The sequence below is a fragment of the Mirounga angustirostris genome, unplaced genomic scaffold (genome assembly GCF_029215605.1).
Source record: "Mirounga angustirostris isolate CCGP_5_RB_7025 unplaced genomic scaffold, mMirAng1.0.hap1 SCAF_6, whole genome shotgun sequence".
NCBI classification, from domain to species: domain Eukaryota; kingdom Metazoa; phylum Chordata; class Mammalia; order Carnivora; family Phocidae; genus Mirounga; species Mirounga angustirostris.
Genome location: NW_026991714.1, coordinates 63,006,416 through 63,027,178, shown reverse-complemented (window position 1 = coordinate 63,027,178; position 20,763 = coordinate 63,006,416).

Below are 20,763 nucleotides of genomic sequence, written 5' to 3'. Positions count from 1 at the left end.
GGGGGGCACCCATTTAGAGGGAACTAATAAAATTCAACCAAAGTAAAGTTTTCCATGGTGGGTGCTCACGTCCCTTGTTCGGCAACCTCCCACCATCCCGCGTAAGATAAGAACAGGGGCAATGAACAGGAATCTACCCATGACATCCACTCATCTTGGAGATGCTGGCTTTGGAGAAAGATCCAAGAATGCAGTCGGGTGGAGTTACACCTTGGGGCAGCTCCGTGAGGCTAGACAACCTGGCCTCTCTACACTTAAGTTGACAACTACCAGGCTAAAGTCCACGGGGTGGTTGTTACCAGTGAAACAGGGCCATGTGGATGTGAAGAACATCTTAGCGGAGTCGGGTAGGAGAGGAGTACCACGGAGTTGCCCATATGCCCATTACAGACTTGTTCTGATAGGAGTTTGGGGGTGTCCCTTAGGCTGACTGAGCTGAGAAAGAAGTCCTGTGTGACTGGAAGTCCTGGTCCGCATGCCTCACATGTAAAGATAACTTGTGGCTGGCGGTTGCAGCTGCCGCTGACAGAGCTTTGGGCAGCCCTGCCTGCCGGCCTGCTTTGCACAACAGGGAGTCATTCTGTCCCTCCCTACCATGGCCCGGTGGGCGGGCGGTTTGTTGCTAATGCGGTCGCCGCTGCCGCCGCTGCCCCTCAGCTGTCCACAGCAAGGCCATGTGTTTGGAGTTGGGCAGTGTGCCTTTGAGGTGGCTCTTGGGCCCATTCACTGCAGCTGTCCCACCTGTGCGGGCACAGAGCAGCCGCCGGGCCCCTGCACACATCCTGCCCACAGAGCCCAGCATGGGCCCAGGACCTTCAGCCCCAAGCCCACGCCGTGCTCGCTACGGTGACCAAGTTGTGTGTCCAGCACTCAGCACTGGTGGTTACCTTTCTGCCACTTGTCCAGCACTGCCTGGGCCCAGGTCACGAGTCTGATGTCCATGTGGCCAGGTTAGTTGCCCACATTTGTCCTGTGACTCCAGAAAGCTCAATCAGCCAGGAACCTCATAAATGTGAGCCTCTGATTGCAAGGGAGACAGGTCAAAACACGGTAGAACCAATGGAAAAGGTGTCTCTCCTACGGCAAAAACAACATGGAATTTGCTCTCCATGGGCTGGGAGGAGCCCCACTATTTCCTAGGGAGCACTTGGGCCCCACCACCTCGCTCCTGACTTTCAGAAATGTGCCAGTCTTTAAATTCAATCTTGGCTTCATTAAAAGTTCTGCCTCTTGGAAACTTTTTGACAGCACAATAAAATGTATTAGCAATTTAAAATGTCATATGATTTGTGTAAATCACTGGCTATGTGGGACATTTCATTGAAGAGGGCTGAAAAATGAATTCAGTTTTTGCCCAATCCAGAATAATGGGCTGAATTTATAAATTAGATAAAAATAATCTCTGTGGACTCTATGTCCATTGTAGACTTCAGGCATATACATGTTCCTACACGATTGTCTCAGGGATGAAGAATTATATTTATAGCATATTTAATTGAAGATATTTTCCCAGAGGGGGTGACATTATCAAGATGACAAATATAGGTCATTACCAACTTTAGTCCCCCTCACAAAAACATCAGCTCTCCACTGTCCACAGACAACACACCATTATGAAAATCCCAATACTAGGGAGTGAGGCTGAAGCACCCCCTGGGCCAGAGAGACCAAGAAGGACCACATTAGAAGAGTAAGATCAACTGCTACAGTCTGACCACATCGTCTCTCCCTCGGGCCAGCACAGTGCTGTACCAAGAAGGTCCCCCTGGCCTTACATTTTCTCCTGTAGGAAAAACAGAGCCCACGGTGGATACCCAGTTTCCCAAACATTGCAGGATGCTTTCTGGGAGGCCTGCTTGGGTCTCACCTCATAAGGATGACAGGGAAATCTGCAGGGCTCTGACACTGGGAGTCCAGTAGAGATGAGAAGGGGGCAAACTTGCAGAACCAGCACTCAGATCATGAGGACCACATTCTTGCTGGGGTGACTCCCAAGTAGAGGTCCCACCCAGCAGCTTTGGCTATTTATAGAGCCAAGCTAGTGGCCTCATATGGCCAGGGAGTTTGGTTGTCATTTCTGCCTGATTTGGGTCCCCAGCCAATGAGCCATACTGTTTTATGGAGACTGTTTTATGGCTCTGCCCAGGCAAGAAAGCAAATTCTCAGTCCCACTGCTGAGTATAGCTTCCAGTCCCACCTGACCAGGAAGCTTTGCTAGAGAACCCAGGGAGCTACAGAGCCCATTCTATAGCCCCACTTAGGCAGGGAATTAAGCCAGCAGGCATGCACAACTGTTAACAAGGCCTCTGGTCTGGCCCCATATAACCAGGGTGCCTGAAAAGTTACCCTGGGAAGCCTGGGAGCCCAACCTATGGTAATGCCCAGCCACAGAGCCCAGCCTAGAGCCCTTCCTGATTCCTGAACACAACCTGTGGCTTCACCCAAGCAGGGAGCCCAGACAGTGACCACACCCAACTGTGGAGCAGAGTCTTTAGCTCCGCCCAACTGTGGGACACAGCTGGAGGCCCTTCTCAACCACAGAGTCCAGCCTGCAGGCCTGCCCAACTTCAGGGTCCAGCTTGAAGCCCCATCTGATAACACAGCAAAGTCTGAGGACACATCTGACTGTGGAGCCCTGCTTGTGGCCCAGCCTAAACACAGAATCCAGTCAGTGGCACCAAGGGGTCTGGGACCACAGCCGGAGACCCCACCCAACCAGGAGTGATTGTAGAGCCCAGCTCACAACTCTAATTCATCACAGAGTCTAGCCAGTGGCACCACACTTCCCACAGACATAGCTTACAACCTCACTCAACTAGAGGGGATTGCAGAGGCCAGCTAGTGGCCCAGCATGACTGCAGAACACAGCCAACAGCCCTGCCCAATCAGGCAGCCCACCCAGTGGCCCTGTTTGAATGTGGAGCCCAACCAGCAGGCCCACACAACCACAAAGCCCAGTCAGTGGCACCCCCCCCCCCAAAAAAAACCCCTCCAACCTCAGATCACAAGCCGTGGCCTCTCTCAACTAAAGACACAAGTAGCAAATCCAGTCAGCCCATAGATGCTACTAGCTGATCCACCCAGTAACTCAAGCTGAGCTGACTGGTGAGGGTCTTTCCATGCCAAAGTAAACATGTAAAGTCTGGAAAAGTGGAGACCACTTACACAAATGTACAGATATTGACACAAGGAATCAACTATCATGAAGAATCAGGTAAACATGACTGCACCAAAAGAAATGAATAAGCTCCAATAACTGACCCTAAAGAAATGGAGATCTATGAAACATTTGACAAAGAATTCTGAATAATCCTTTTAGGAAGTTCAGTAAACTTCAGGAACACAGACAGGCAATTAACAAAATTAGGAAAACAAAACAATGCATGAACAAAATGAGAAGTTCAACAGGTAATGGAAATCATAAAAAGAGAAAGAAAGAAAGAAAGAAAGAAAGAAAGAAAGAAAGAAAGAAAGAAAGAAAGAAAGAAAGAAAGAAAGAAAGAAAAAGAAAGAAAGAAAATCCCATATAGAAATCCTGGAGCTGAAGAATACAATGACTGAACTGAAGACTTAAATGGGGAGCATTAACAGCAGGCTCAACTAAACAGAAGAAGGAATCAAAACTGTCTCTCAGAAGTGAAGGAGAGATAAAGACTTTCTCAAATAAGCAAAAGCTGAGGGAGTTCATTAAAAAACAACAACAACCAAAAACCCAAAAAACAAAATCTGCTAGAACTAATCAACAAATTCAGTCAAGTTGCAGGATACAAAATCAACATGCAGAAATCAGTTGTGTCTCCATACACTAACCATGAAACACTTGATAAGGAAATGAAGAAAACAATCTCATTCATAATAGCATTGAAAACAAGAAAATACTTAGGAATAAATTTAACAAAGGAGATGAAAGATCTGTATACTGAAAACTATAAGACTTTGAGGGCAGGACTTAAATAAATGGAAAGATGTGTTCATGGAGTAGAAGAATTAATATTGTAGAAATGTCTGTGCCATCCAAAGACATCTATATAAGCCATCTCAATGCAATACCTATCAAGATTCTAATAACATATAAAAAGAACAGAAAAAAACAATCTAAAAATTTGTATGGAACCGCAAAAGACCAAACAGAACAATCCTGAGAAAGAAGAGAAAACCTCAAGCCATCACTTCTTGATTTCAAACTATAGTAACTGATTACAAAGTAATCAAGTAACTTGATTACATAGCTATAGTAATCAAAACAGAATAGTAGGGGTATAAAAACAGACCCATAACTCAATGGAACAGAGTAGAGTCCAGAAATAAACCCATGCATACCTGGTCAACTGATATTTGACTAGGGAGCCAAGGATACTGAATTAGAAAAAGATAGTCTTCTCAATAAATGATGTTGGAAAAATGAATATTCACAGGCAAAAAATGAAACAAGACTCCTAACTTACACCCTTACAAAAATTAACTCAAATGGCTTAAAGACTTAAATGTAAGAACTGAAACCGTAAAACTTCTAGAAGAAACATAGGGGAAAATTTCCTTCACATTAGTCTTGCCATTGATTTTATGGATATGACACCCAACACATAAACAATAAAAGCAAAAATAGGCCACCCCAAACAAAAAAGCTTCTGCACAGCAAAATAAATAAACAAACAAACTAACTAACTAACAAATAAATAAGATCAACAAAATGAAAAGTTATCCTAGAGAATGGGAGAAAATATTTATAAATCATATATCTGGTAAGAGGTTAATATTCAAAATATACGTAGAATTCATACAATTCAATATTTGGCAAAAACCAAATAATCCAATTAAAAATGGGTAAAGGAACTGAGTAGACATAGTTCCAAAGAAGATATTCAAATGGCCACAAGTACATGAATCACTAATTATCAGCATCACTAATTATCAGGGAGATGCACATCAAAACTGTGATATCACCTCATACCTATTAGAATGGCTATTACCAAAAAGACAAGGGATAAAAATGCTTGTGAAGATATGGAAAGAAGTGAGCACTTGTACAACTGTTGGTGGGATTGTAGATTGGTGCAGCCACTGTGGAAAATAGTATGGAGGTTCCTCAAAACATTAAAATAGAACGACCATATGACTCAATAATTCCACTTCTGGGTATATCTAAAGGAAATCACATCATTATCTGTAAGAAATATCTGGGGGTGCTGGGGGGCTTAGTCGGTTGAGCGTCTGACTCTTGGTTTTGGCTCAGGTCACAATCTTAGGGCCCTGAGATCGAGCCCTATATTGGGCTCCATGCTGAACATGGAGCCTGCTTAAGATTCTCTCTCCCCTTCTCCCTCTGCCGCTCCCCACTTGCTCTAAATAAATAAATGAATAAAAAATAAATAAATAAAATAGAGATACCAGCATCTCCGTATTCATAAGCTTTGTTTACAGTAGCCAAGTCATGTAAACAACCTAAGTGTCCATCAATGGATGAACGGATCAAGAAATGTGGCATATATACATAATGGAATATTATACAGCCATAAAAAGTGAAAGAAATCCTGCCATTTGTGACAACAGGGATGAAACTTGAGGACATTATGCTAACTGAAATAAGAATCTAAAACAACAGCAACAACCACAAACCAGACTGTACATTGGCGGGTGTCACCAGGGGTGGATTAGGGTCGGGGTGAAGATGGTCAAAAGATATAAACATTCAGTTTTAAGATGAATAAGTTCTGGAGCTGTAATATACAGCACAATGACTATAGTTAACAATACTGTGTTGTATATTTAAAAGTTGTTCTCTTAAGAGAGTAGATCTTAAAAGTTCTTGCCACACCAAGAAAAACAAACTGTAAGTATGTGAGGTGATGGGTGTGTTAACTAACCTATTGTAGTAATCATTTCACAATATATACACATATGAAAACATTACATTGTACACCTTAAATTTACATGTTTAATAAAGTCAGTTAGATCTTCCAATATAGGAAAATTTACACAATGTCAGTTGCATCCCAATAAAGCTGGAAAAAATATATTTCCCTATCTGAACTAAAAATTTAAAACAATCTAGCTTCAAGACTATCTGTGTCTTAAAAGCTGAATTAAATAATTGGTATTAATATTCAATCATGGTCTATATAAACACAGACTAAAACAAGAGGTCATCCAGTTAATAAAAAGGTGAAGTAGCTGAGAAAAAAGTCATATTAATAAAAAAATGAGCATCTCAGTGAGACTTGACCCTCATCTTCATGGTACTCACCACAAAAAGGAACGAGTTGATAAATCACTGATATTGCTTCCTCAGTTTGAATGTTCCTGTCCTTGCAGAGACTTCAGAGGTTTAAAAATTAATAGTTGATTTATTAAAATTAAAAATTCACCAGTTCAAAAACCTCATTTTAAGGTTGAACCTTAAGCTTTTAAGTTCAACTTACAAATCTTTTTATTCTATTTATATGTTTGATACATTTTTACAGGCACTTTTAAGAAAACTTTCACTACACTTAATTGAATTCTCTTAAATAATTTAAACTGTATTTATAAAAATAATATACTCAATTTCTTCATTAAATGCTTCAGTTGTCTGATTAATAAACAACATTTTTTCAAGTACCTGCATTGCTCCTTTGAATCTTATAAAAGGAAACTTCCACACATGATGAATCATAAGTTCTTTGAACTGTTTTCATATTGTTTACAGCCTTGGTAATAGTCTCTTATATTTTTTAACTTAGAATCATTAAGTCAACCCAATTAATGTCATATTTTAAATTGAAATTTGAAATTAAAATGACATTCTTTTACATACTGAAATGTGCTTATTTCTCTTAAATATTCTAAATATTTGCTAGAACAAATGTACACACGTATTTTCCAAATGTAACTAAAACCTTACCATATTTGTTTGATTTATTTCAACATTTAACTAACTTAATTCTGTATCTTCCCAGGGTGAAAACAAACCAACAAACAAAAACCTTACCCACTAAAGAAACTTTGTCATCCCAACCCAAGCAAATATATTGAGGTTTCCTAAAGACTTAGAGTTACCCCTCATCAGATCATGGCACTTGATTCTTGCCACCATCATGACAAGACCAATGAGATCTCATTGTTGTCACTATAACATGTGTTCCTAAACTTAATAAAAGGACTGTGCTCTTGTCCATGTCCCAAGACTTAAATTCCATCATGATTTAATTTTCTCTTCAGTTCCTGAAATCTGCAATCCCCACCAAGATGTAATGAATTTTCTCCACTGCCTCAATTGGATTTGTGTTTCTTTGACTCTTTTGAGGTAACTGAATATTATCTTAATGGATCCTGAATTTCTCCCAAGTCTGCCTGCCCGATTCTGCGTACAACCAAAACCATGCTAATGGCAGCAATGTGTCACATTAAAGGCAATGACAGAAATATGCAGAGATGATATACCTAACCCAGCCTGATACATAGGAGCTAGCGAAGTAAGGATAGAAAATACCCTGGTTAAATCCGTGTTCAAGAGAAAACACCAACAGGGATACCAACAGGTACCAACAGGGATAATTTATCTGACAAGACTGAAGGCAGGGAGGTGATTGCAAATATCCTGGGGAGTGATGATATTAGGCAGTGAGAAGTATACACAAATGAGGGGGACAAATATACACACATTTAAGAAGTAAAATTAGCAAGATGCTGATAGGAGGGTAAGGAAGAAGAGCCAATGTTTTCCAAAATCCAAAGTCTTAAGCAAGCTTCCAAAACAGTTGAGTTTGGGCTGAATTCTTAATTTTTTTTTTTTTTTTTGGACTTTTGGTATTTTTCTTTTTTTATTATTAATTTTTTTTATTCTTATGTTAATCCCCATACATTACATCATTAGTTTTAGATGAAGTGTTCCATGATTCATTGTTTGTGCATAACACCCAGTGCTCCATGCAGAACGTGCCCTCCTCAATACCCACCACCAGGCTAACCCATCCTCCCACCTCCCTCCCCTCTAGAACCCTGTTTGTTTTTCAGTCCATCGTCTCTCATGGTTCGTCTACCTCTCCGATTTCCCCCGCTTCTGAATTCTTAATTTTTAAACAAATATCTGTAGGTAGATATTCCATGTGGTTGCTTGAAGTGAGAAGAGGAATTTCTGAATGACTGCTGTATTAAGTAGGAGGATCAAGCTGTTATTTTGTCATGAACATTCAAGAGCCCAACTTGTACTGTCACTCTTTCTGAAGGTTTTCTCCTTTAGCCTAATGGTCCCTTCCTCAGGAGGGGCTTCCCTATTCTCGGACTCAATAAAGCAGCTCCTTCACACGCTCACAACCCTCTTTCTGCCTTCCTTGAATCATATTTCCAAATTTATTGCTTGGACAATGTCTCTCCCACTGGATGAGAACTGGGACCCTATCTGTCTGTTTTGTTCTCTGATAAATCCCCAGCACCTAGCATATCAACAACTATTTGTTGAATGAATGAAAGGCTATGTGAATGAATGAATGAATGAATGAATGAATGAATGAATGAATGAATGAATGAAAGTGATAGACAACACAGGCCCCTGAAGATAGAGCAATCCAACATGTTCCTTACAATGGTGCTCTGGATTTTTTTCAGGCACGTGTGGTGCTTGGGAAGATGAGTGTCAGAGCAATTAAAATCATTGGGTTGGGTCAGGCAAACCAAACACCCAGGGCCTTTACCCTAAGCTGGGTGATCTCAATTCATTTAACCCCTCAATACTTCAGTTTTCTCATTTTTAAAATGGGAATGATTATGATATGGGGTGTAGGTATTCAGCTTTATTTCACATAGTAGAGGATTGTATATAAAATATTTTTAAGCAAAGCCAATGCCTCAAAATCAGCCATTTAGTATTCACCTCTATTTTACTTTGCCTTATATGTAAATGTATAGAACCTTTTAGAATGTAGGCAAGGGTGTCAGTTTAAGGACTACAAATAGGAGGAAGGAGACTGGGGAGAGGAGTCTTTACACCTGAGACCCTTAGAGCATGATGTGCAGCTCTCAAACACAATCAGAAGAAAAATAATTCCCTCATGAATTACGTTAACAAAATGATGAAAAGTAATACTACATTGGACACATTTAAGTAATATTATAACAGAGGGCGTATGAGTAATTTAACCCCAATCTCTCGTGTAAACATTTGTCACATGCATCCAGCATAATAACTATTTTGGGTATTACGTTTAAAAAATAACAATTGTAGTAAATATTTTTTATCACTGGGGAGTTCTGATGCCAAGCCTTACGTGAAAGGTGGCTTCTTGAGTTTATTGCCAGGTTTATGATACCTGATTTATAGTAACATTTTTAAAAATACAAATTGTAGACATGTCTGCTATCACCAGGGACTTCTGACTCCTACCTGAGACTGAATGTGGTCTCTCAAGTTTACTGCCATGTTTAGATTTTATGGCCCTCTGACTGATAGCAACTGGCAAAGTTACTATACGGCATTCTGTTTTGTTTTATTTATCATAATCATCTTTGAATGTTTATTTACAATCACATTAATATTGTACTTTAGTATTTTTGTGCCTCTGAACATTTCATGGCCTGCAGAAAGGAATCCATGGGACATCCGCTCTGCCAGTAATCCCTGGCTTTCTAAAGCAACTGATCTCATCCAAATTTATTGACATGGTACCATGACATCACATAAGGCAGTAATGAGGGGCTATATTTTTTTAATTAAGTAGATATAAGCAAATGACTAATTCCATCAAACACTTTTGGACGTTATTACAAATATTAAGAGGTCAGAATCTGAAATCAAAGGCCACATGTAGCCATCCACAGATCACACCTTGAGACTCCTGGTATCTTAGAGAGAGAGAGAGAGAGAGCAGGGGGAGGGGCAGAGGGAGAGAGAAAATCATAAGTAGACTTCATGCTGAGCATGGAGCTCGATCTCATGACCCTGAGATCATGACCTGAGGCAAAATCAGGAGTCGGACACTTAACCGACTGAGCCACCCAGGTGCCCCTTAGAACCTCCTTTTAGCAGCAGGAAGGAAGAGAGTTACCAGGAGGGGCCAGAGTGCCCAGTGTCCCCCTAAATGTGGTGCTTGTTGAATGCTATTCCCATTCCAGCTGGAACTGTCTTCATGAGAGCAGTTTCGGGGTGGGGGGAACGGCCTACCGGGGAAAGCCCCTCCCCAATGTGAAAGTTCTGGCTTGCCCATACTCTACACAGAGGACACACTTTCTCAGGCCAAGATGCCAGTGAAAACCTGTGACCCAACCCACCTGCCCGGTGGAAAGGCGATCAGAGCTCAGAGTTCTTGATGGTGCCTCACCCACTGCATCAGCAGTCAAAGGAGAAAGGGGCCTATCTGCCATTCGCTCAGAAGTGTGGGCTTTCCAAAGATAAGGCCGTGAATTCACTGTCATGCAAGGGTCTTTGTTTTGATGTCCTACTAAAGAGGAGTTGGGTTTTCAAAGGTCAGAACACTGGCCTCAGTGAGGTGGGCGTGGTTCCTGTGTGTAGGACACCGCATTTCGGGAACAGGGCTGTGGAGGAGATGCATGTGGTCAGCTGGAATCCTTCCCTGGGGTCTCTACCTCTCCTGAGAAAATCAGCGCGTCTGTGGATACTTTGATAATTCAGCAAACACAGAGAGCCCACCCAGCCTGCTGTGTCTTTAAGGGAGGTGTGACTCCTGATCTCACATTCGGCTTCTGGAGTCTGTGTCCTCCTGGGCGGCTTCCCCATTGCCTTGGAGGTAAATGCACAGACCACACTCACTCCACTGTTGCCTCTGGGAGGGAAGGGTGGATCAGCAGCACGTTGAGTATATTCATGTTCCATTGACCAAGGCCCCCGGTCGTCCATTCCTGTTGGCATGTCCGGTAGATTGATGGCTAAGGCCAGAAATTCAGTCTGTGGCATTTCCTCCCGGCTGTGCTGTGTGTGGCCCTAGGTCAGCCTCTTACCATTCCTTCTGCGTCAGTGTCTGCATCTGTAAAAGGGGAGGAAGGGCAGTGGGTGGTAAAGATTAATAACATGTTGCTGTTGAACTGATGGATGGGAGGCCCTCAGAGCCACACCTGCTCCTTAGAGGATGTGGAGCGATCCAGGACGGGAATCCTCCTAGCATCTTCTTAGATCCTCCACAGAGGATCCGCATCCCATTTCTGAACCAACCTCATTTTTCTCCTCCATTCTTGGGCGTCCCTGGCCTTATGACACTGGCCTCCCACTGCCAGGAATAGGCTGACATCCCCGCCAGGGAGAGGCTGAAGAGGTGGAGATGGGGAGACAGAGACAGACAGAGGCAGAAAATCAAGCCATGCCCAGGGGCTCCATGTTTGAGGGGCATGACATGCCTTACAGGAGACAGACCTGGGTTCAGATGTTCCATGCAGCCGTGACTTACTGCCCTACACTGGGTTGTTTCTCATCAATGAAATGGAAATGACAGTGGTGCCTACATCAGAGCATTGCTGGGAAGACGAAGCCCACAGAGCTCTTTGCTGGTGGTTGGCATTCCATAAACAGTAACCAGTTAGGATTATTACTGTGCTCACCCAAACCTGCAGCTAAATGTGGAGGGTTTTTATTTCTTCTTCTTCTTTTTAAGATTTTATTTATTTATTTGAGAGAGAGAGAGAGAGAGAGCACAAGCAGGGGGAGGGGCAGAGGGAGAAGCAGACTCCCCGCTGAGCAGAGAGCTCTACCCAAGACTCAATCCCAGGACCCCAAGATCATGACCTGAGCTGAAGGCAGATGCTTAACCGACTGAGCCACCCAGGAGCCCTGGAATTCTTATTTCTTAAATACCTTTTTCTGTAGACATCTTGTGGCCCAAAGTGGGAATTGAGATCTAGCTGGGAAAAGGAAATCTCGATTTATTTCTTGTACATTCTTTAGGCACCTTGCAAATTCACCTACCTTCCCAGTGATTCAGTGTGGCCCAGTCACAATAAAGCATCATCAGCTCTTGGTCTTCTGTGGGAGCTGATTTCCTCTGGAGAAGAGGCCCTGGGTGTAGCCAGAGGGCCTGGAAAAGCAGCTGGGCATAGGTTCATATGTGCTATGGAGGACGTGTGCCTGGAGGAGACTTCCAGGGGAGAGATCACACATTGCATGACGTTATGGTCGCTTGTCAGGTGCCTTCTCTGAGTTGTCTACTTCTAAGGGCAGGGACCTTACTTCCCAGGGGTTTGAAAGAGGTTTGTATGTAAAGTACTGACCTCAGCGACTGGCACGTAATTCTCACAACCTGGTACCTGTACACACTGCTGCTGATTTTGATGTTTATGACATTTACGATGTTTATATTCTTAGGGTTCGGCATTTAGGAGGCACTCAAGAAATGTTTGTCAGACTTTTTTTTAGGTCTGTGGTGATCATTTACAGAGTCTATTCCTGTACTGCCTAAGTGGTTTGACATTCTTGAGCCTACAAAGTAAAGAATAATGGAAAAAATTCTATTTTGTCTGAAACTCCAGGAAATGTTGTGGTTAAATCTAGGGGGATGGTTTCCCATCATTCACAAATGAAGGCAAACACAGAGGAAATTCTCACAGCCTCCCCTAAGCCACCCCGTGTCACAAACATCCAGATGCATTCATTCTCAGCAAAGTGGAAGTTGAAAAGTTGTTTTGGTTTCCAATGAACATTGTTCTTTCATATCCATTCATATTATGTGGAGTCATTTCAACCTCCTATTTTGTCGTAGGTCAAAGATTGGCATCATAGTAATAGAGGTGACTTTCACAAACATTTACTGCATGGAAATAAATGAAGAAACTGATTAACACAGATGGGTTTCAATGTCCATTTTGTCAAACGAGAACCTCACGAGAGGCCAACAGTTCCCACCTCACATTCACAAAGTCATGACCAAAATGACCTACATTTTCTCTTTCTTAACATCAGCCTGTATACATGTTTGAAAAGATTTTTGTCTTAGTTTTGTGATTCATTTTTTTTTCTAAGGCTCACTGTGGGAATTATATTATCACTGAACAACAAAAAATTTTTTTTTTAATTTAGTAGAGACTCAGACAGAACTTACTACTTGCTAGGCACTGCTCTAAGCACTTTATACATATGAATTCATTTATTCTCTTAACTCTGAAATAGTTACTATTTTTTTTAAGATTTATTTATTTATTTGAGAGAGAGAGTGTACATGCACGAGCGGATGGAGGGGCAGAGGGAGAGGGACAAGCAGACTTCCCGCTGAGCACGGAGCCTGACTCAGGGCTCAATCCCAGGACCTGAGATCATGACCTGAGCCAAAATCAAGAGTTGGCCGCTCAACTGACTGAGCCACTCAGGTGCCCCAAGATAATTACTATTATTATCAAGGTTTACAAAAGAGGGAACTGAGGCATAGAGAGGTGAAAGAAACTTGCCCAAGTTCACACAACTATGAAGTAACAGAGGCAAGCTATATATACTTCTCACTGCTGTATCTCCCTTCACACCGAAGATGGCCACTAACATCATGACCAACGACCAATGAAACACACGGGTGGGCTAATATCGAATTTGTCATGTCTATCAAAAATCATCAAGTCCATACTTTTACATTTTCTAAATGGTCAGAAAAATTGGAACGACTACCCAGCTTATTCAATCTATTCCATGTAATTTAACATATTGATGCAAATCATGAGAAAAGATTCAGATATTTGGAAATGGTTTTGTTGGCATGTGTGCCCATTTTGGTGTGGTACATGTATTAGAGAAAAAGATTCCAAAAGATATCTAAGGAAGCTAGGTACCAGAGAAAAGTATAGTTGAATTGCAGCTTTACTGCTTATCAGCTGTAGGACCTTGGAGAATGTACTTGACCTTCCTGAGCCTCCATTTTTCTTCTGTGCACTGCATGTAGTAACACTTAGCTTCGAGTTGTACTCATGATAGGAACTAACACAGGCACAGTGCCTAGAACAGTGTCTGGCTCATGGTATGTGATTAACACATGTTCATTCCATCCCCACAAACTTCCAGAGCTTTCTAGATTGGCTAGTAGAGTCCACCATGCTCAAAGAAAATTCCTCTTACTCATAATTCTACCACATGATGTTTTTTCTCTGAATATCTTTTCAACAATTATAAGAATTTGATTCCAATACATTAAAATTGTGAGTCATTTGTTCAGGGGGTAATTAGAAAATAAGGAAATAAAGTTTAGAAATTGAAAACAAAGATGCAAGAGTAGTTTTTGCAAGAAAGTCTTAGGGAAAGATAGGCAGCTAAGGGAAAGGAACTAAGTTCTTAAAATTAGTCTTTTTTATTGGAAAGGAGAAAATTGAGCTGTGTCAGTGAAGCTGTGAGATTTTGATGGCCAGAGTGACCTATATAACCAGGTGCATTGTAGCAAGTGGCATAAAGCCTTTTCCAATTTAATAATTCCAATTTCTATAAACACCACAAAATGTGGAATGTGAGAATCAAAATGGTACAATTTAAAATATTTGGGTGTTTGAATGGAGAATCAATACAGAATTACAGATACAGTATCATTATTATTTGCAAGAAGGAGGTATGAATATATATCATCTGATTAAAATGTTTGAAAAGGAAATCCTAGCAAACAATGCACTGTAGAAAAAAATATATTTCATAGGGGCACCTTGGTGACTAAGTCAGTAAGCATCTGCCTTTGGCTCAGGTCATGATCCCAGAGTCCTGGGATTGAGCCCTGAGTCGGGCTCCCTGCTCAGCAGGGAATCTACTTCTCCCTCTCCCTCTGCCCCTGCTCGTGTACTTTCTCTCACTCACTCTCTTTCTCAAATAAATAAATAAAATCTGAAAAAAATTAATTTCATAGTCTTCATTATTACTAGCAACATCATTAATGTCTATCATTCATTGCTATGTTATTTTATTTCAGGGGATATAAAAATATGTACAAAGCTTTCCTACGTTTAATCTGTGACCCCTGTCCCAATAAACCTATTTTTCCTACAAGATCTTAAGTTCCTCAGCTGTGGATTTTCTACCCTTCAAAGCAGGAAACCAACTCTTACCATCTGAGGACACACCAAGCATTTTGTTACATTATTTGTGTATTTCAGCCACCTTGGAAGGACTCTTTGCCACACTTGATTGGTAAGTCTGATGGAAACTTTGAAATTGTATAGCAGTGAGGAGGAACACTTTGAATGACTTGTTCACCATTGTTTTGGGTGCTCAATAAATACTTGGTGAAAGAATGGTGTACTGCTATTTTTCTTTTGGTCACTTGAAATAGCTCAACATCATTAAATACCATGCATGCCCCTCCTGCCAGGAAGTTGAGAGCCAAGCTCTGTCCTTGGTTGGTGTATTTTTTCTTGACAGGATGTCTTGACCTAATCTTCCCCCTCCTCTCAGCTACTGCTATGTGGTTTTTTTTTTTCCTTCAACCCTTTGTTGATGGTTTGGGGCATTGTTGTACCTATGCTTTTATTAAAAGTTTCTGAAATGCCCTTCCCTCTTTTAAAGATGCTCATGGTATATAAGTAATTAAATGGCAATTTCAAATCCTAATATAGATGAGCCCGGGAGACATTGTATGGTTCAGGTCTTTGTATTTATTCATTCCCTTTTTTCCTTTTTTTGAAAGTGTTGGGTTTTAGGACACTTATGCTGGACCCATGTTTCACTATGCACTTATTTAGCTGACTGGACACATTTATATTCAGTGATTTTTGCCTGCATTTATAGACCAGGTTTTTCAATAGTGCTATTGACTATTTAAATGAATTCTTTGTGAATACATTTAGATATGCTTATATTTGCATTTAATATAGATGCAAATCATGGCTCCAAAGATTGCATTTTAGCCTGTAGTGAGTTATAGACTCATAATGAATAGCAGTAATAGCATGAAAGAAAAATTCCTAAATTTATGTACAGGTAGCAAATGCTGAAATCATAAATTAAAAGACAAGAAGCAACTAAAGTAGTCATCAAAACTCTTTGCTTGCCTGCAACCCAAATCCTAACCTATATCAGCACAGAGTATATCTAATCGAGCCATGGAGCCTTCTAGAACCAGCCCCTGTATCTAACAACAGCAATTTCTAGACAGCTTAATTGAATTAAGGAGAAGATTATTCACTTGGCAGGATGTTGTGTGTGTGTGTGTGCGGCGGGGGGAAGTTGTTGCTCACAGCGCAGCCATATTCAGGCACAATTGGTTGCTGCTATCAATTTAATTAGTAGTACAGATCTTGTCTCAAATAGTTCTTCATTCCAGTATTTGGTGTTAAAAGAAGTATCAACCATCCTTGGTCTGTTTGATTGAGTGTGTAAGTTACTTCTCTGCTCTTCAAAGATCCCATGTCTTTTTCTCCCCCTGGCTCAAAGATGAACACCCACTATGCATGTAGCTAGGAACTGGGGATACAAGACGATGCAGAACCTCAAAATGTCATTGTTCAAAGCCATTTAGATCCATTTGAAAGAAATCTTGCTTTGCCTCCAGAGAACTTTCTTTTATGGCTTCACTGATAATTTCAGGTTTTGTTTTGAAAATGTGTGCATAAGAACTTATTAAAATGCTTATGTCAGAATCCTAGGATTTAAAAAATCATTATTTTACCCTCTGATTTCAAAATTGTTTCCCAAAATTGCTTCATGTTCCATTTCCCCAGATTGTCTTCTAACATGTTGCAGGTGGAATTGGGACTTCTCGTAGAGGTCATCCCACAGAGCAGGTTGGCTTCACAGCACCCTGAACTGGCAAGAGCCAGTCTAATCTGGTTTGAAGGGGCTCTAGGCACAGCTCCTGAGCCCCCAAATCCCCATCTCTCACCTGTCTTTTTCCCAATCTTTCAGCATCTCAACTTCGGGTCTCGGAGGCTGAGGTGACATCTAGAGTTCCCTTTTAAATGAGAACTCTATTGGACAACAAGACTAGGACAGGGGCACAGGGGGTGAGGGGCAGAAACCTGGAAAGAGGGGAGACAGAGGAACAGGAAGGGGGCCCAGGGTCCTCTACAGCTCCACATCTGGTCTATCTTACATCCTTTTATCTGGAGATGTTTAGAGGAGGACAGAAGGAAATATGTGGTTTCCCCTTCCCCTTTTTCAAAGGAGGGGTTTCCCTTCCTGCTTCTGGCGAAGTGTTTGATGGTCATTAGCATCCCTTGCATGAATACCCTCCAAAGACCTGCTAGGTCATAGCCATGGTACATATGAGCATGAGTCCAAGGAATGAACCTTCTTCTTGGGTGGTGAACTGAGCCATCTTGCCTCCAGGCTCAGGTCTCTTTGTAACTAGTGGCTTCACCAGCAGCGGAAACAGACTGATGGGTGGGTCCCAGAGCCACAGAGACTGCTTTTTGTGATAGCGCATCAGTATTTGATTGGGTATAGAATGGAGCCTCACCAATCCCTCAGCGAGACCAGGTAGAAATCTTGCACTCCTGTGCTGCTTTCCCAAAGGGGCTAGAGTAGCCTCTTGGGCACCTGGGAATTAATGCCTGCAGGTAGCAGCCCAAGCAAAGCTTTCGCTCCATAATTTTAGGGTTGTCAAGCAGACATGTTCTCATATTCAATGGTCCTTAGCTAAGATGAACGTAATTAAAATGAACATCTTTATTTGTATATACATAGTAACTGATGAGAGTAATTTGCTTCAAAATAGAAGCTATGACTGATAAGACAATCTATGTGTTTAAGCCACTTGGGAAATGTTGTAATTATGCTTTTCAAAGAACTTTTTATATGAGAGAATGTCTTACATGCGAGAATATATAACATTAGCCATGTACCTATGATTCTCTTCAATGTTTAACGAATAAGTATAATACGTAAAAATGATTTATGCAATAATGTCAATTCCATAGGGGCATTTGGGTGGCTCAGTTGGTTAAAGTGTCCGACTCTTGGTTTCGATCCAGGTTGTGATCTCAAGGTGTGGGATTGAGCTCCGCATCAGGCTCCCTGCTCAGCAAGGAGTCTGTTTTTCCCTCTCCCTCTGCTCCTTCCCCTACTCTCTCTCTCTCTTAAATAAATAAATAAAATCTTTTAAAAAATAATGTAAATTCCTTAAACAGAGGGTATTCTGGTCATCGAATACTCATTAGGGGCATAAAACATCCACAACAATCAATGGTGATGATTATGATGATGATGATGGTCTTCCATGTGTCAGGAGGCTGACTGGGGGTCCAGTAGACGCTCTCACTCAGGGTCTCCCAGGCTGATATAACCAGACAACAGTGACATGGGTGGGAGACACCTCAAAGACCTCCACACATGTCTGGTGGTTGATGCTGGCTGTCAACTGGTATATTGAACATGCCTTTTTTCCCCCTAAAGATTTATTTATTTATTTTAGAGAGAGCAAGAGAGCACTTGGGGGAGAGGCAGAGGGAGAGAGAGAAACCCAAGGAGACTCTGTGCTGAGCATGGAGCCTGATGCGGGGCTCAATCCCACAACCCTGAGATCAGGACCTGAACTGAAAGCAAGAGTCAGATGTTCAACCAACTGAGCCACCCCTGAACATGCCTTTGTAATCTGGAGCTTTGACATCTGGGCCTTGCTGACCCTGGACTGCCCCTCCCAGGACTAGCTAATTTCAAAAGATAGCAAATGGCTTTCCAGAGCCCACACGACTGACCCTGGTGCTTCTTCATGTTGTTCTGTGTGGTATGTCATGCCTCCCATTTACAGGGATCTGTGAATAAAAACCTCTTCCTTTATGACTCATTTTTGTGTCTGCAGATCTTACCATATCTGATTAAATCTTGGGTCCATTTGAAAACAGCTGGGACCTCAGCCACTGGCCAGGTCATCTCCACGTGGCATCTTCATGTGGCTTGGGCTTCCTCCCATTATGGCAGCTTTGTGGCAAGCGTTTGCATCCCAGAAGAGAGAGCCAAAGGGAAGCAGGATGGCCCTTCTAACTGAGACTCAGGAGTCTCTCAGCTTCTTTTCTGCCATATTCTCTTTGTCAGAAGCTAGTCAGTAAGGCCAACCCACATTCTAGGGGAAGGGAATTGGACTCCACCTCTCAGTGGGAGGAGTGCCAAAGAACTTGCAGCCATGTTTTAAAACCACCACAGATAAATTCTGTTCATGGTCTATTCATGGGTCCTTAAATAACCAATGAGCTCAGTTTGAGGATATTTTGCTCAGTTCAGATGTTTCCATGTTTTTGTCATCCACTTTTCACTATTTCATCATGGCCATGTGCATATTCAAAAAACTGTACCTCCTTTAAGATTTTATAACCCCACCATGATCTTTAATGCCATAAATAGCATTAAATTATTCAAAATAGTCAAACATTATTTTAAATTCAAATCTGAAATTTTATTTTCATCTTCCTGTCAAGCCATTTTTTTTTAATTAGAGAGAAGGGGGTGGGAGGGTCAGAGGGAGAGGAAGAGAGAATCCCAAGCAGGCTCCACACCCAGTGGGGAGCCCAATGTGGGGCTTGATCCCAGGACCCTGAGATCATGACCTGAGCCAAAATCAAGAGTCAGTTGCTTAACCGACTGAGCCACCCAGGTGCCCCTTCCTGTCAAGCCACATGGTTCACACAATTTGGAGAGAAGTATTTGCCTAGAGAACTAATTGTGGGCCAAAATTCAATACAAAACAAAACTTAAAAAAAAATTTTAAAGTCAATCAATGAAAATATTACAAAAATTAGGCTGTGCAGGGTGTGGAAAGTGGAGAGTAGATTTTAGCCAGAGTGCTGCTTAGAAGAATTTATGTTTCCCTAATCTATTTGTTGGTTTTATTTTCATTAGTTGATTTCAAAAGGATTTGAATAAAATGGTAGAGAGAGCATTCAATCTCCTAACTGATGCTTTATTAGTAATGCAAACTTCTCAATGATTCTTTTAAAAGACAGTAAATAGGAAGAGGGGTAGGATGCTACAGGGTGGTTTGGTTTCATTGGCATGTAAGACCAAAGTAACTGAATTTTCTTCAAGAAAGTATGATAAGGGCATTAGAGAGGTCCACCTCAGCATGAACACGGCTGTTTGGAGAAGCCCTGAAAACATAAGCAACATGAGATGAGTATTAAGGTTTGGAATGAAGGAGAACAGTCTAGGCATAAAATCACATAGATAAATCAATAAAACCAATGCAAGAAAAGAGATGTTGCTTAATAAAACCCCAGGAGGAGACAAAAACACTCTTCATGGAAACATGCATGAGAAAAGGTGGAGAGAACACTTTCCCATTAGTGGAGGGGTCTTGTGTGCAGAAGACATTGAAAGGCAGGCCTTTTTAGTACAGCTTGGTCCTCAGTTAAATACAAAGATTATTTTGAAATCTACAGATTCTGAAGGCTTCACCGCTTAGGGAATTTTTCTGATCATTGTGGAGGTATGGCTCTCCTCTTTGTGACATGCTCAAGTAAAATTACAGAAGGATCAACACTGTGTTTGATATCACTGAGAAAAATGAAATGGGAAAATCTCTAGGAAGCCAGTCTCCTAATCTCAAGGACTGACCATTTATACACTCAGCTTACTCAGCCAATACCACCCTTTTCCTTCCAAAAAGCCACAAGATCCATCCATATTGTTGCAAATGGCAAGATCTCATTCTTTTTATGGCTAAGTAATATTCCATTGTGTGTGTGTATATATATATATTTATACATCTTCTTTATCCATTCATCTATGGATGGACACTTGGGTTGCTTCCAGATCTTGGCTATTATAGATAATGCTGCAATAAATATAGGGTGCATATATCTTTTCAAACTAGGTGTTTTTAGATATATTTTTGTGTGTGGGGGGGTAAATACCCAGAAGTGGAATGATTGTATCATGAAGTATTTCTATTTTTAATT